Source organism: Lissotriton vulgaris, chromosome 5 (genome assembly GCF_964263255.1).
Source record: "Lissotriton vulgaris chromosome 5, aLisVul1.2, whole genome shotgun sequence".
NCBI lineage: Eukaryota > Metazoa > Chordata > Amphibia > Caudata > Salamandridae > Lissotriton > Lissotriton vulgaris.
This window is the reverse complement of record NC_141693.1, coordinates 1,699,528,163-1,699,546,122: the sequence shown is the minus strand read 5'-3', so window position 1 is coordinate 1,699,546,122 and position 17,960 is coordinate 1,699,528,163. Positions and strand designations below refer to the sequence as shown.

At 43.9% G+C, this 17,960-nt stretch overlaps 1 protein-coding gene across 1 annotated transcript in view; it reads right to left on the bottom strand.

Annotated features, from left to right (window-relative positions):
- LOC147716989 (uncharacterized) overlaps window positions 1-17,960 on the bottom strand; it is a 555,946-nt gene that overhangs the window by 426,605 nt on the left and 111,381 nt on the right. The gene's annotated exons all lie outside the window — the stretch shown is intronic.

Genomic DNA, 17,960 nt, shown 5'->3' with positions numbered 1-17,960 from the left:
TTTATTTATTTATTATACCTATTCCGTTGTCTGTCGACTTATCCCCTCCCTACCTCACCCCACCCCACGCCGCCCCACCGCGTTTACCTGTGCCGGCCGCTGCTGCTGGGGCCCACAGTTTTGTTCAGAAGCATGTGGCCAGTGTTACTGTCAGCGTGACAATTACTAAGGCTGGGTAGTCTTGATTCCACTTCATCCCTCCTTAATCCATCCCAAACAATCCCTGCCCTTTTATCTAACTCTTGTAGGTTTGTGCTTTCTCCTTATGTCACAATTTTCCCATATTTTCCTTCCTGTAGTCCACCTCGTGGTTTTCACTCTCTTCCTCTGGGTCAGGGCCTCATGAGGAAAACAAAGCCCCAGTCTGCAAAAATGAGGCCAGTGGGCCCCACCTGCGATCAACAGCTCAAAGTAAGCGCTGAAGCAAGGTGGACGTTGGAGCTATTTAGGACGTTTCTGTCAAGGTCTGTGTGTGGTAGAACACATGTTTGAACTGTGGCACCGAAGTAGCTTTATAGAACGACTGGGTAGAAACTGCACATACAATAGGGGTCACTGTCCATGTGAAAGCCAAGGGACACGGAGAGAGGCAAAGAAGGTATTCACTGGGGCTCATACTAATGAGGCAGGCTGAAGACTTTAGTTCGAATTTGACTCCCTTAATCAGGACAAAATATATTTTGGCCATGGTGTGTCTGTAACTGGAAAGTCTGTCAGCGTTAAGGTTATTTTTTTTAAGAAGATGTAGAATTTCGCCATGTTCAAAGAGTCTGGGGCAGTACCTGTCAATAATGAGGCACTGACAAATGAAAATATGCAGAAACAGAGAGCAAGCATTGGGTAAGATGAGTTTGATAATTGAGGTCAATAGAATGCCATTGTCTTTTATGGAGTTTATTATGTAGACTAACGATTTGATGATAAAAGGCACAAAAGAGTGCCAGGTTCGACTGAGGTGTGCTGATAGATCTTTTTACCATTGCAGGTGTGTATGTTCTATCAGATGCTGTTGTGTTTCATGGCGAAGCATTGCTTCATTTTTGTGGAGTGTTTTAATTACAGGATGATGACGAGAAGGGTTTAATGTAGCGTCTTTCATGTAGGACAGTAGAGCTTGTGGGATTTGATTTGTGTCAATACGCGACATGGTTGAGGATAGATTTAAAATTGGGGGAAAACTATTAAAGTTTGGACGAAAGTCTTTTAAAGATGTTACGTTATTAATTTGGGTTTTCCAGTTTGGGAATGATTTTGGCTTGACTACTTTTTAAGTCTCGCTGATCCAGCGCGCATGCGCTGTCAGCGAGACATTTAGTTAAGCCGCTTTTGGAAGTGCTTCCAAAGAGGGAATCAGCTTACCTGCACACGCACAAGTACGCGCACGATGTACACAGCACTTTATTAGTCGCGCGCGTGCGCACAACTCGCATTTTTAAAATTATTTTTTTTTTATTTTGCGGCCCGGCCGCGCGGCCAATACATGTTCAGTATGCTGCGCTGCTTGTTTTATTACTGCAATCGCATTGCGTGAATGCGCCAGTGCATTCTTCCCTCCCGGATCGAAGCTTGTATACCCCAGCTGTGTTGATGACTGCATCACATTGCTTCTACCACCGGGTGCCCGTGCGATCCTTGTTTTTATTTTATTTTAAAACAAAAACAACAGTTGTGTGAACGTGTCAGAACACAACTCCTCTCCTGAATCGCAGCTTTTTTGCTATTCCTTCTTGCGCATTATTATTTATTTAGTTTCCATGTCCGAGCGGTCTTGATAAGTGCACCACATTCCTTTGGCCACTGGGCCCCTGTGCTATCCTTATTAAATTATTTTTGTCATGCCATATTTGAGAATAAAACTTAAACTACAAACGTTTAAATAACAGCTTACTTGGTTAAGGAGTGGCAATGTTTTGTTTCAATCTAAGGCGGACGTGTCTCCAAAAGGACATCCCCAGCACAAGGAAAAGAACAAATACTCAAAAGACGGTCTCCTTCTCCTATCTTCATCACTGCCTCCTACTCCTCCTTTGTTTGTGTGCGTCATCAATAAACCTTCCATTACAGGCATGTCAGGAACAGGCAGTTCATCTTCCTTGGAAGGGAGTGGTTAGCTTCTTCCCTTGAAGACGTTGCCTGTCATTTGAGCCCACCTAGTCTTCGAGGAATCCCTAGTATTACATGCAGTGTCAAAGGTATGTGAGATAGTAGGGTACAGCTGCCCATGGGTTTTTTCTTCTGTACTTTTCTTATAGTTTATTAATTCTATCCAGGGTATTATTGAATGGCATTTATGATTTTAGGGATTCCTGGGACAGTATGGGGATATTTTTTTTTGATACCGAATAAAAATCAGCATTTTCACACTATCTTCAGCATTGCATAATTGGAACGGAGATGACTAGCGTTCGTTTCCAAGTTAATAAGATAGTGTAAACGTTTCTCATTTATGCAACTGGGAACATTTTTTGGACGAGGAATTCCTCAACTTGACCGAGACACATGTTAGACGCAAACAAATAGAAAGAATCACCCTGCCAAGCTAGATAAATGGAGGTCCCAGCGTGGGATCCAGTTCTGATTAAAGGGGGGCAGTATCCAGTGAATATCCAAGACCAAAACAGACCACAATCAAATCATTCTATGTAGAGAATCAATGTTTTTTTCTTTTCAATTTTTTTTATTTGATTTGGTGCATATAGTCATCTTATCAAAAATAGTCAGAATCAAGTGAATACAAAAATAGATAACCTCAACAGTACAATTCGTCATTTTATGAAGAAGGTTATATTAATGGGAAAAAAATACGTATAGGAATAAATATACAGTGTTCCACTCACTCAAGGGGGTAGAGACAGGGGGCTCAACAGGCACTCACATATAACAAAAACCATTCATACTCCAGAATATTCAATCACTTCATACGGGTAATTTATAAAAGGCCTGCTACAGACAAGGGTGGACTTATGGTTGCATGGACGTGGGTGCAACTAGGGGAAGGCAAGAAGTTGGAGAGTAGTTGCCGTTCCTGATGGTAATGCCGTAATAACGCCAACGCGCGTTTCGGTGTGGAGCACCTTCGTCAGGGCTGGCAAAGATGGGAGAGGAAGGGGAACACACAGGCTGAAAGAATACAATACAAAATGTTATATTATATCAAAGGTTGTAAAAGCAAGGTGCATATCAAGTTTGACATTATACAGGATTATATGTTTTCACAAATCTAACAGCAGTTCATTAAAAGTTAGGAAATCATGACTGGGCAAGTTGGGTGTATCAAGTATATAGGCTTATTCAATAGATGGTCTAGGTCTAGGCGTTCACTGGAAGTTCCCAAAATCTCACAACCCGGGGATTGAGGATTAGTCTAATCCACCGGGGTCAGTATGGTGAAGACACAGAATTCTCTTACAGTTCTACATACTTTTTTCAGTCATACTTCAAGTTACACATTCTCAAATTCAGGGTCCCTTCGTCTTCCAGAAAAGCTAGAAGGTAAAGGTAATCTCCTCCCTTGCTCAAATGCCCTATGGGGAACTGGGTCCTAGGGTCATACCTGCGATAATGAGGAATGGAGGATTTTGATAGGGTGGTCCTTTCGGGAGGATCGTGAGGGGAAGTGGCAGGGTCTCCAGGTATCGACAGAAGCACCGTCACTGAAAGGAAAATAAACAAAAAATAAAAAATAATGGAGTGCTATGATTAGACTCCCGGTAGGATCTGAGGTTACTAGAAAGACGGGCATTCAGGAAGGGCCTGAGGGCATACTGACCTGATGGAAGGATCAGTGAAGAATCGCCCGCAGTATTTTGAGTGGTTGGATTTAGGCTCCGTTATCAGAATGGACGGTATCCAATGAAAGGAGAACACTGAATGGTAAAGACATGTCCAAGAAATGGACATTAGTACATGCAGGGTAGGTACAAGCTAGATGTCAAGCAGCGATCAGGTCAAAGGGGGAAGGTTTCGTCAACAGGACTCACCTGTATGTCCTCACGAGCACGCTGCCGCGTCTGGATATGGGTGAGCTGGGGGGTCGAGATAAGCGCCGTTTCGGGTAATGGAGAGGGTCAGTGTGATAGGAGCTGAAAGGGAGACACAATAAATGAAATGCGGTAGCGAAAAAGGTCTACCTAATATGGAGGGGCTCTCGAGGGGCAGGTAGAGCATAACAGTCATGCCCCAGCGCGGGCTCACCTTGTAAACAGTGAAATTCAGGCTGCCGGGGAGAGTCTGAAGGAGGTGAGAATCTCGTCCCAGGGCGAGTATGGAAGGCTTAAAGGCCGATTCAAAGGGGGACAAGATGAAAAAAAAATATTGTAATCTGACAAAATCCTCAAAGGGCAGAGTCAGAAGTTTGCAGGGGGGGGGTGTTTAAACTTACCTCATTCGGTCTCGCGGCGATTCGAATCCACGATGCGGGGTGCTAAAGTCCAGGGGGGCTCTCAGTGTCGAGATACCCTGGATAAAATGGGAGGGTGGGATCGCTCTTTTAAAGGTAGATTCAATTGTCCAAATGCGACTCACCTGGGTCACCTGGGTCGCGCTGATGCGGAAAGTTTAGACGATGGACTAACAGTATAGCCGTCTGATGGGGCATAATAGCGAAAAGGAGAGCACCACGGATGGATCAAGGGGGCCCGTGGCGGGCGCGTCAGAAGGCAAAAATACCTGGGGCTACCCTCGATCAAGAGAGCCATTTAGAGATGGTACTGCAAACAGCTGAAGCTAACGGGTACATTTTGGGGGATAAAGAGAAAGCGTCTGGAGGTTGGGGGGATCGGGAATAAGTGAAAGGAATAGATACAGCGTGACAGAAGACACGTCAGAAAGCACGGAGGATGGGAGGGGCCAGGAAGGGAAACAGTGGCAGGGGTCCTTGAAGGCTGAGTCATTAACGCAGGGAGGCGATATTTGTAGAGACCCGAATCCGATCCCTTGGTATAAATATAAAGCAAGGCAGAAGGAGTGGGGAAGGAAGGTCATACTGAAGATACAGAGAGGGCAGGGGTGAGCGGTGGGGTGAAGAAGGGGTTGAAGGACCCCGGGTAGGGAGACTGATGACCGGTCTCGGCACGGTGAGAGACCTGTATGGATGGGCCACATGGGTACATAACGGGGAGTTTTATAGGAAGGTGTTCTGCCATGGACATTCTTCATTGAGACCTTTAGTAACAGAATTGGTTAGAAAGATCCAAAAGACCGCTCTTTTTTTGCGGAGGTTGACGGGGGTCAGTACCGAGTCTGGCCTTTATTTTTTCCAGTACGAACCATCGCAAGTCATTTTCTGTATGTCCCTTTTCTATCCAGTGGGATACGATGGGGGCAGAGGTCTTGGAGTTCCGAATGTTGGACTTGTGTTCGCCGATTCTCACCCGGCATTCACGTCCAGTTTCTCCCACATATGGGAGGTTGCACGGGCATAGAATGAGGTACACCACATTACTACTTCGACAGTTGGTGAATGTCTCATTCCGGGCCACTGAGATGGTTCGCTCTGTGGTGGTTATAGAGTCGCCGATTATGGCCTGTGGGCATGCGTGGCATGAGCCACATCTGTGGTTCCCAAACACTGATCCTTCCATCAGGTCAGTATGCCCCCGGGCCCTCCATCGCCAGAATCCCCTCAGGCCCTTCCTGAATGCCCGTCTTTCTAGTAACCTCAGATCCTAATCATAGCACTCCATTATTTTTTATTTTTTGTTTATTTTCCTTTCAGTGACGGTGCTTCTGTCTATACCCGGAGACCCTGCCACTTCCCCTCACGATCCTCCCTAAAGGACCACCCTATCAAAATCCTCCATTCCTCATTATCGCAGGTATGACCTAGGACCCAGTTCTCCATAGGGCATTTGAGCAAGGGAGGAGATTACCTTTACCTTCTAGCTTTCTGGAAGACAAAGGGACCCTGAATTTGAGAATGTGTAACTTGAAGTATGACTGAAAAATGTATGTAGAACTGTAAGAGAAATCTGTGTCTTCACCATACTGACCCCGGTGGATTAGACTAATCCTCAATCCCCGGGTTGTGAGATTTTGGGAACTTCCAGTGAACGCCTAGACCTAGACCATCTATTGAATAAGCCTATATACTTGATACACCCAACTTGCCCAGTCATGATTTCCTAACTTTTAATGAACTGCTGTTAGATTTGTGAAAACATATAATCCTGTATAATGTCAAACTTGATATGCACCTTGCTTTTACAACCTTTGATATAATATAACATTTTGTATTGTATTCTTTCAGCCTGTGTGTTCCCCTCCCTCTCCCATCTTTGCCAGCCCTGACGAAGGTGCTCCACACCGAAACGCTCGTTGGCGTTATTACGGCATTACCATCAGGAACGGCAACTACTTTCCAACTTCTTGCCTTCCCCTAGTTGCACCCACGTCCATGCAACCATAAGTCCACCCTTGTCTGTAGCAGGCCTTTTATAAATTACCTGTATGAAGTGATTGAATATTCTGGAGTATGAATGGTTTTTGTTATATGTGAGTGCCTGTTGAGCCCCCTGTATCTACCCCCTTGAGTGAGTGGAACACTGTATATTTATTCCTATACGTATTTTTTCCCATTAATTTAACCTTCTTCATAAAATGACGAATTGTACTGTTGATTTTATCTATTTTTGTATTCACTTTATTCTGACTATTTTTGATAAGATGGCTATATGCACCAAATCAAATAAAAAAAATTGAAAAGAAAAAAACATTGATTCTCTACATAGAATGATTTGATTGTGGTCTGTTTTGGTCTTGGATATTCACTGGATACTGCCCCCCTTTAATCAGAACTGGATCCCACGCTGGGACCTTCATTTATCTAGCTTGGCAGGGTGATTCTTTCTATTTGTTTGCGTTTTTTTCCCCTTCGTTCCTGCCTATTTCACTCATCTGCCCTGGGGAACCCCCTTCTATTACAAAGAGACACAAGTTAGGACGTGTAAAAAAAGCCTTTTGAGATATTCTCCATGCTTTGGTTTCAAATATTCTCCATACTTCAGTTTCAGTTTCAGTTAAGTCTGTTTTTATTTCGAACCGATATACTGCTTTGTATTTCAATGAAAGCATTCCTTACCAAGATTTATTTTCCTTTAACCGATAGGGTGTTTAGGTATTTCGTTCTTTTGAAGTTGTATGTATCTGGGTCTGAAAAGGTATGTTTGGTTCCTATTCTGCAGTATTACATAAACTGGTCGAGTCGTTTTTTTTGAGGTTACATTTTTATCTTCAAATAGGTACCCTCTACGGTATAAAAAGCAATCTTAGTGATTTTTTTTATGGTGCCGTTTTACTACGTGCAGTATACCAACACCTCTCATGAATTAGCATCTGGCAATCCTTCTCTCTTACTTTCTACAAATTGCCCACATTGCTTATACTCCCAACTGCATACCCACAATAAACAAAATTGTAATTGAGCTCCCACGAACAAAGACTTCATAACTGGACCTGCGGTTCTAAACCTTTTGACTGTTCTGGGCCTCCACTGCATCTTTAAAAGTATCCAGAGCCTTTACTGAAAACCGGAGACCCTGACTGTCTCAATTGTGATGATTTCAACTACAAAACAACGTGCACAAATAAAGAAACAAGCATTAATCAAGCAAAAAACAAATGGTAAAATATTTAATTTTCCCATCCGGATTTATAAATTTAAAGTTGAGCTTTAGAGTACTCACCCTACCTGCAAATGCCTTACATTAATGGCTGACTCACTCGCACTATCACACTCTCACTGACACTCTAACAGACTCTCTCTCACACTCTGACACTCTCACAGACTCTCACTCACTCACTGACACTCTCACTCACACTCACACTAACTCTCACTCACACTGACTCACTCACACTGACTCTCTCACTCTCACTGACAGACTCTCCCACTCTCTCACTCACTCACTGTCACTAACAGACTCCCAGACTGACTCTCCCACTCACTGACTCACTCACTCATTGTCCAGACTCTCACTGACCAACTCACCCACTCTCTCTCACTCACTAACTGACTCTCTCACTCACTGACTGACTCGCCCACTCATTCTCACTCACTGACTCACTCACTCAATCTCAACACATATTGCATTACAAATGCAATAGGTGTCACATTTGCGAAAGTTTAAGCTATTGACATTGTAAATGACAATGCTATTAATGTATCTATTTTCAAAACCAACACATAAATAAAAAATGTATAATTTACAATGCCAATCGCTCAAACTTTCCTAATGCAAGACCTATTGCATTGCAAATGGTATTGGTATTGGTATTGTGGTATACTTATATAGCACAAACCGGTCACCACCAAGGGCATCCTGGCGCTTTGACCCATGATCCAGCAAATTCAGCAGCTTAGCCTGTCCTATGCTTGTTGTGGTAGCGATGGTTCTGCCACAGGAACAATTTATGGAATTTTTTTTCGATATAGCACTGCAGCCATTCTTGGAAGGAAGAAATGTCTTATTTTCCATATTAGAATTATTTACTGTAAGGAAGCACTTGCACTTTGTAATTGATATTGTTTCCCCTCCATTCAATTCTCTGGAACTTTTTTGATAACTTGGATAATGACTATGTAGTTAAGTTTAGGCGTACAATGTAGGAGTAATGAACAAGGTACTTACCTTCAATAACTCTCTTTCGGGTGATAACCACAGATTCTTCACCTTGTGAATTTTCCCCAGGTGCCAGACTGGATTCAGTAACCTTAAAAGCGGTGCTCCTGCGCACCGGCAGTTGGCACCATGTGACTCTATGTGGATGCCACTCCACTCTGGAAGTAACGATTGGAGCTGCATTTAAGTGCCACTCTTGCATGCTGATGCAAGTTTCTTTTATGAACTCATCCACACTCTCAGATGTGGAGCCTGTAAGCAAATTGATGTGGAGCCTGTAAGCAAATTGAACAAACTATTGTGTGGATTACTAGATTGGGATCTTTTAGGATGAAAAAGACCATACCATAGAAAAGGCAGGTAGGATGGCGCTAAATAATATACAGTTAGAGTGTACACCAGAAAGGACATTGTAAAAGGTAAGTAAATTGTTCTTCTGAAGGGTACTTCTAGCTGCAGATTCCACACCATGGGAATAGATACCAAATCAGTATCTCCAAAGGAGGTGGGTCTTTGGAATGACTTAGGGCCCGATGTAGGTAATTCTAATTTACCACTTCTTAAATACCGAAATCATACCGATTCGGTATTTAAGAAGTGGTAAATTAGAGGGGGGGAAATGTAGGTAAATCAGAATCGGTAAATACCGAATAGGTAAGATTCGGTATTTACCGATTCTGTAAATACCGAATCGGTATCCCCCATTGATTCCTATGGGCCTTGAAGCCCATAGGAATCAATGTGGAATACCGAATCAGTATTTACCGATTCGGGAAATTCCGAATTCTGCAAGGGTGCAGGGGGTGTCACTTTGACACCCTCTGGCACCCCAATTCCGGACTTGTGTGCCATGTGGCACACAGACATGCCCTAAGGGCATGTCTGTGTGTCACATTGCACAGGTGTGCATGCACAGATGTGCATGCACACCTGTATTCGGTATTTTACCACCCAATAGGATTGGGTGGTAAAATACTGATTCTTAAAGCCCTGTGGCACTCTGACATGTGCCAGCTACATCTGCATTTACAGAATCGGTATTTTACCGAGTCTGTATTTACCGATTTGGTAATTTTACTGAATCTGTAAATAAAGAATCGGTAAAATACCGATTCTGTAAATGCATGCCCTACATCTGAAAAACGTAATACCGGTCGGAAACGGCCGAATTCGGCTGTTTCCGACCGGTATTAGGGCACCTACATCGGGCCCTTAGACCAGTGCCTCCTAATCATTTTAGAATCATGGCCCAATTTACAGACAAACATTAAAATGACCACTACATTTTCACAGACATAGGGTTTTAATGATAAAACTATAATGAACACAAATGATAATGTGTGGAAATCAAGTTTCAGTAAATATTTATCATTTGTGCATCACCAAGTAAAGTATCTTGATTTATTTTGATACTATGACATTCTATGTGTCCATCTTTGTTTCCATCAAACTTTAGAATCACAAAACATGTGCTTAATTTTGCTTTCCTAACTGCTGAGTGTGTACAGATTGTTTACAGGTATTTACATTTTGTTGTGTGTTACAAAATAAAAAATGACATTCTACAGCCTTTCCTGCCACACTCCCTGTCCTCCTGCAAGATTGTCACATACTACACTTTGCAGTTCTAAAGTGAGAGCAGTTTGTAAATAAAAAATAAACAGCAATAAGCACTAGAGCACCAGGGATTCTTTTTGCATGTTTTTGGTAAGGAAGTGGCCCTTTAGGCCAGGGTCACTCCCCAATAATTTGGGCACTGTTTTGGCCATTTTCTGCCCCCAACCCTTCCCCCTGCGTGGAAGGATGCCATTAGACACCAGAGATTCAAGATATTGAAATGTTGGTGAGAGGCCCCTTGGACAAGAGTCACTCCCCATTATGGGGGCAATATTTTGGCCATTTCCTGCCCACTCCCCCGGGGAGATTGCCCTTGTTTTAGGTCCATCTGCCCTCAAGGGAGGCAGAAAGCAACTAGACACTAAGGATTTTACTTATTTATATGTTGGGCAGCATCCCCTTGGGCAAGGGTCGCTCCCCATTATAGGGGTAATATCCTGGCCATTTTCTGCCCCACGGGGACAGATCTGCCTTATTTTTAGGTCCATCAGCCCAGGGGGCAGAAAGCTTAGACACCAGGGAAAGTTTATGTGTGTGAAGTGTAGTTCGACTGACGGTCTGCTTGTACTGGTGCTTGGCTGGTGGTGTATGTGGACTTGCGCTTGGCTGGAAATGCGTGTGGACTCGCAATTGGCTGACGGTGTAAGTGGAGTAGCAGTTCACTGCCAGTGTGTCTGGACTAGTGTTTGGCAACCAGTGTCTGTAGACTGGCACTTGGCTGGTGGTGCATATGGACTGGCGTTTGGCTGGTGAGAAGTGTAGAATAGCGCTTGGCTGGGGGCGTGTGTGGACTAGCACTGGTATGGCGGGGCATCTGGACTGGCGTTTGGTTGGTGAGAAGTGTAGACTAGCGCTTGGCTGGCTGTGCATGTGGACTAGCGCTTGGCTGGCAGTGCGTGTGGACTGGCGCCTGACTGGTAGTGTGTGTAGGCTGGAATTGCTTGGCCGACTGTGTGTGTAGACTGGCGCTTGACTGGGGTAGTGCATGGAATGGAGGTGTGTTGAAGGCTTGTAGCCAGTATGTGTAATGACTTGCTTGAGGTGTATTTGTCAGTTGTTTGTCACTTGTTTTGGTGCTTGGTGGTGAGATTGGTGTGTCAGGTCTGTTGAAATATTAGCATGATGGGCCCTTGAATAACGTTGTTTGTAAATGTAAGTGTTGGATTGTGTTGGGCCCGCAGCTGGCAGTGTGAATTGTTATCTGTCTCACGCATTAAATGTGTGTGTATGGACTGTAAAGTGGTTAGTGCCTTGACATGCCTTTACAACTCACAAGCTAAGCTGTAAGTCAGTGGTTCTTTGATCTAATGTTGAAATTATTAACATTGGGCCAGATGTAGGTCGGTCGGTAACGGCCGAAAATCGGTATTTTCGGCCGTTACCGACCGATTTACAAGTTTTGGCATGTAGGGGGCAATATTTTACCGAATCGGTAAAATTACCGATTCGGTAATTTTACCGATTCGGTAAAATAAAACATCTGTAAATTTACCGATTTGAAGCCACCCATATGTAGGTGGGACTCTGCAGAGTCCCAGGAGCCTTAACAAATCGGTATTACATGTGTGCATGCACACCTATGTCATGTGACAGGCAGACCTGCCCTTAGGGCAGGTATGTCTGCCACATGGCACCTGAGCCTGTTTTGGGGGTGCCAGAGGGTGTCAAAGTGACACCCCCTGCACCCTTGTGAATTCCTTAATTACCGATTCGGTAAATACCGAATCGGTAATGCCTAATCATTTCTATGGGCTTCAAAGCCCATAGGAATGAATGGGCATTACCGATTCGGTATTTACCGAATCGGTAATTAAAGAATTGTTAAGGATTCGGTAACGAATCCAGATGTTGGGACCTACATACCATTTACCGATTTTGAAATACTGAATCGGTACAATTCGGTATTTTAAAATCGGTAAATGTTTTTTACCTACATCTGGCCCATTGACTTTTCAGGATTGTATTTTGTAAAGTCACTTGTGAATAAAGTTTTCTTTATGAAGCATTTACTTACCCCATGTTAAATCCAACCAGTATGCCTGTGATTGACTAGTGCATGGGTGTGCAGTAAAGTGTTGGTGTTTTTTTTTTGCTTTTCACCGTCAATGCATACTCTCTCTGTTGTGAACACCTTCTGCCCTCTCATCTTTTTGGAAACTGATCTCCAAGGGAATAATATGTAGTATGTTTTGTGCTGATCCCACAAGGTTTACTCACCCAGAAGCCCTTGCTAGTTTGATTAATTGACAAAAACGTATTGTTTCCTCACATTTCTGTGTGGGAAAGTTGTGGGATCAATAAGCCGGCACAAATTTCTTACCACACATATTGTGGATATATCAACATTATCTATCACTAAAGAACCTGGTTTTGAAGAGGAGCATCAGTGTTTTTGGTCGGCTCAGCAGCCATCTAGGGAAACCTACCAAACCCAGACAGTTCTGAAAACTAAACCATTGGGGGAGTCCAGGGAGGTGTGGCTTGTGTGGGTTTCCCAACGTTTTCCCACAAATAATTCCTTGCAAATCTCAAATTTAGCTAAAAAAACATATTTTCCTCACATTTCTGGGTAGGATCACCACTCACAAATTTGCTATCACCCAGAGTTCCCCTCTGTCTCCCGATAGAAATAATACCTCACTTGTATGGGTGACCAAAGCAGAATCAGCCCATATATGTATGCTGGGAAGTGGGTTATTAGTAGGGGTAAGTATGCACTTACCACCAGTAATAAGTCCACTAACACGGTATAGGGTCCAGTAAAGGTCTCAATAAATTAGTCCCTTGCTCAACCCTCTTTAGCTGTAACCGAGCAGTCAGGCCTAACTTAGGAGACAGGTATATGAGGCATTTAAAAACACCAATACATTAAATAAGTAAGCCATAACACTCAATAAAAATCCTACACCAATTTATAAAATAGTAAATATTTTATGAACAAATAAACACCAAAACAACAAAAATCCAATGTAGGGAACCAGAGTTATGAGTTTTTAAAGAATTACCATTTTCAATTGCTTAAAAGACTATCGGCCACATGCATCAACCTATTTAGGAAGTGCAAACGGTGCGAATCGCAAAATTCGGCCGTTTGCGATTCCGAAATAGGTTTTTGGGATGCATCAAGCATTTTTGGTAAAATTGCTATTTTTAGCGAATTCCAAAAATGCGATTGCTTTTAAGGAATCGCAAATTTGTGATTCCTTAAAAGCAATGCATGATTAATTTAAAAATTGCGAATTCGCAATTAGGGGGTGCAAATTACCACGAGGTTGAAACTCGTGGTAATTTGCGAAAATGTGTTAAAGTGCTCTAATTTGCATTTCAAAACACTGTCATGTTACAAACACACATGTCCTTAGGACATGTGTGTTTGAAACATGCACTTCAAAATACATTTCAGGGGTGCAGGTAGGGGGGGGTCCTTTGGACCCCCCCCTGCACCCATGGAATGCATCAACATTTTGCGAATTCTAATTTGCGAATTCGCAATTCCCATTGATTCCTATGGGCTGGCCCATAGGAATCAATGGGAATTGCGAAATCGGAAATTGAAATTCGCATAATATTTGCGATTCGGTAAAAATTGCGATTTTTACCGAATCGCAAATTTAATGCACTTTCAATCATGCATCCCGTTTTGCGATTCCTTATTTGCGATTCCCTAAAAATCGCAAATTAGGAATCGCAAAACCGGACTTTGATGCATGTGGCCGTATATATACCACCAGTCTGGGACATCTCGTCGCACTAGTCAAAGTTTCAGGCTGACCAAGATTGAGCCCTGGCTGGATACACTAAGTGGGAGGCCCCAGACAAAATATTACCTTTGCACTGAGAAACTTTTCTGAAGCTTTTTCCCCAAATTTCTCAAAACTTCTCCAAACTTCAGGGTGTGTTTCCTGAAGGTCTCCTTGCCGGTTCAAAGTGTACAAAACACAAATCAAAAGGTCTGGAATCTCCTGGATGGTCCTTGGAAGATTGTGACCACAATTCTCACAATGCACCTGGCAAACTCCTTAAAGGTTCACTGGATGCACTCCAGGTTGGGGACTCTTGGTGGAGATGATGTTGGTGGGCTCTGTTAATCTGCGGCTGCAGGGAGTCCCATCCTTAATCCTTCTTGAAACAAGGCACAGTACCCAGGGCTGTAGTACTAAAGTGTGCAGCAGGCATAGTCAGTCAGAGTGCAGGTACTGGATAGTCCTTCTTTTCCTTGTAGTTTCAGGCAGCAGAACTGAGAGGCTCTTCATCTCTCACATAGTTATTCAGTGTTCTCTAGTGTCAGGCAGGAGAGCACTCCTGTCCAGTGAGGTTCAAGGCAACACCCCAGAGCATGACAACTTCCTCCTAAGTATTCCATATTCTTGTCCCTGAAGGCACCATTACTCAAAAATTCATCATGGCTGAAATCTCATCAGAGGAGCAAGAACTAGCTAAACCAACCTCCAGTGTGGTTCATTACCATGGCTCTCCTCCCCCCAACATCTACAGATTCCTTCCTTAAGCATGCTATCTGGCTAGGTCAGAGGGGAGGGAGGTAGGCAGACCTGTCATACCCTCCCTGTCCTGTTCCTCCTTTCAAGCCTCAAGCTTTACGACCCCTCCCCCATGCTCTGTCATTCTAGTGTGGTAGACCCCTCTCCAGCAGATAGCCTCTCCCCTGGTGAGCCTCTTATCACTTTGCCAAAAGAGCCTGGCTAATCCTGTTAACTCTGACCAATCAGGGAAGTCTGCAGGAAGGCAGCATTTTTGCCTACTGACAAGAAAGTCTTATGACTTAATCGCTGTACAATTTAGGTTATAATCAGCAATGTCATATTTCTGGATTTATCAATACCATTCTCCTAAGTCTTTAATTATATATTCATTCAATTCCTAGCAATTTCATGCACCCATTAAACTTTTGAAATGTTACCAATGTGGTTAGGTATCTACAATGGAGAAAATGAAATATGACATTTTTGGATTTCTCCATCACCAGCACATACAAAACATATTTTATAAATGCCCTGTTTATAGTTACATGGCTCCCGACCACTGCAACACTTAGGGGAGACCTTAGGGGTCCTGAATATGTCAAAGTAATGTAGCTCATCACTCCACTGTCCTCATAGCAGGAAAGTCGATTTTGGGAGGGACTACAATGGGGGAAGTGAAATGAGCAATTTCGCTATCCCCAGGACATATAAAACATATTTTTTAAGGACCCAGCTTACAATTACATGACCCCCACCCCTGGGCCACCTAGGAGAGACCCTGGAAGTACCTAATGTAAAACAATGTAGATTATCACCTTTGTAGTGCTCCTACCACCAAAGTCGAGTTTGCGTTGAATGTACCTTTAAAAGCAGTACTGCAATGCAGGGCTGCTTTTAAAATGACCTCAGGTGCTCAGCAGTGCACATATGCAAGTGCAAGAAAGGCTGCTGTCATCTAAACTGCCTTGCCCTATTATATACTAGAGACTTAAAGGTAGTTTTAATTCCCCTTGCCCTATTATCTACTAGGGACTTATTTATACGGTAGGTCATGACAATTATAAGGGTCCCCTAACACATAGTATACCCTAATGCATGTGTGTGTTTTCACTTGTATTTTCATCATAGCACTGGTCATGGCCTGACTAGCAGAGCCCAGAACACAGTCAGAGTCAGCTACCACCAGTTCTAGTCAGCAAAAATGGGTGTGCACAGTACACATAGGATGACTTTGCAACATAGCCCCGCTCCCCAAACAAAAGGCGATGAATCACTAACCTGCACCCTGGTAGAACTCATCAGCTAAGTGGAAAAACCTGAAAAGTCCATCCGCATTGGCATGGCCCCCCCAGGTCGGTGTTCCACTGTAAAGTCCATTCCCTGTAGGGAAATGGACCACCTCAATAGCTTGGGAGTCTCCAGACTCACCTACATGAGCCATCTGAGAGGTTTGTGGTCAGTTCGAACACAAAGGGACTACTAAACAATTATGACCTCAGCTTTTTCAGGGACCAAACCACGGCAAAGGCCTCACTCTCAGTGGCACTCCATCACTCCTCCATGAGGAGAGGTTGCCTGCTAATAAAGGTAACTGGCTGATCAAGGCCCTCCTCATCTACCAGTTCCAACACTGCCCCAATTCCCTGTTCTGAAACATCTGTCTGAACCACAACTTCCTTTGTGTAGTCAGGGGCCAGTAACCCTGGTGCTGAACACATAGCCAATTTCAGAGTGTCATAAGCATTCTGACACTCTGCCACTTTCTTGGGCCTCTTCTTAGAAGTGAGTTCTGTCAGGAGAGCCAAATTGGTGCCATAGTTCTGAACAAATCTTCTATAGTACCCAGTCAGTCCAAGGAACGCCCTAAACTGAGTCTGGGTAGCAGGAGCTGCCCAATCCAAAATAGTATGTATTTTGGCCTGGAAAGGCTGTACATGGCCTCCACCTACAAGGTAGCCCAGGTACACCACATAACTCTGCCCTATTTGCCACTTGCTGGCTTTAATAGTCAATAGTAAACCTACTCCTGAGGCGGAAGCCGGGAGCTGCAGGTGCTCGATCTTTATTTTAAAATTTGAATGTCACCGGATTTATTGTAACTTTTTAAAAACCAAGCACTCTACTTTGCTTTCTTTCCTGGGGACAAGCCCAGCCTTCATCTTCCGCACAGCCGACTGAACGCTGTTGCGGTCTAAACAAAACAAACTTTTGCAGCCACCATTGACGGTGTGCACACAGGCCACGCCCCCTCGAAGCCACGCCCCCCCGCCCACTACAAAGGCGCTGACAGCTAGCGTTCTCTGTCCACTGTAAACCTACTCCTGAGGCGGAAGCCGGGAGCTGCAGGTGCTCGATCTTTATTTTAAAATTTTGAATGTCACCGGATTTATTGTAACTTTTTAAAATCCAAGCACTCTACTTTGCTTTCTTTCCTGGGGAGAAGCCCAGCCTTCATCTTCCGCACAGCCGACTGAACGCTGTTGCGGTCTAAACAAAACAAACTTTTGCAGCCACCATTGACGGCGTGCACACAGGCCACTCCCCCTCGAAGCCACGCCCCCCCCGCCCACTACAAAGGCGCTGACAGCTAGCGTTCTCTGTCCACTGTAAACCTACTCCTGAGGCGGAAGCCGGGAGCTGCAGGTGCTCGATCTTTATTTTAAAATTTGAATGTCACCGGATTTATTGTAACTTTTTAAAAACCAAGCACTCTACTTTGCTTTCTTTCCTGGGGACAAGCCCAGCCTTCATCTTCCGCACAGCCGACTGAACGCTGTTGCGGTCTGAACAAAACAAACTTTTGCAGCCACCATTGATGGCGTGCACACAGGCCACGCCCCCTCGAAGCCACGCCCCCCCCCCCGCCCACTACAAAGGCGCTGACAGCTAGCGTTCTCTCTCCACTGTAAACCTACTCTTGAGGCGGAAGCCGGGAGCTGCAGGTGCTCGATCTTTATTTTAAAATTTGAAACCACCAATAGCATTAACGCAGGGCACAGACACGGAAAGAGGACCTTTTACATAAGAAAGCAAAAAGGAACTAACTACAGAAGTGGATAGTTAGAAAGTGCACTCCTCCATAGAATAGTAATATCAACAGAAACGGCGGACATCTTGGAATGGCTAGCTCCACCCCAGACTTCTCCTAACTCATTAATTTGGAGAGTTAACGTAATACCTATGGCACGGTAACTAATATATAAAGGTATAATTGGAATTTATCAGATGAATCAACACTTACCACTGG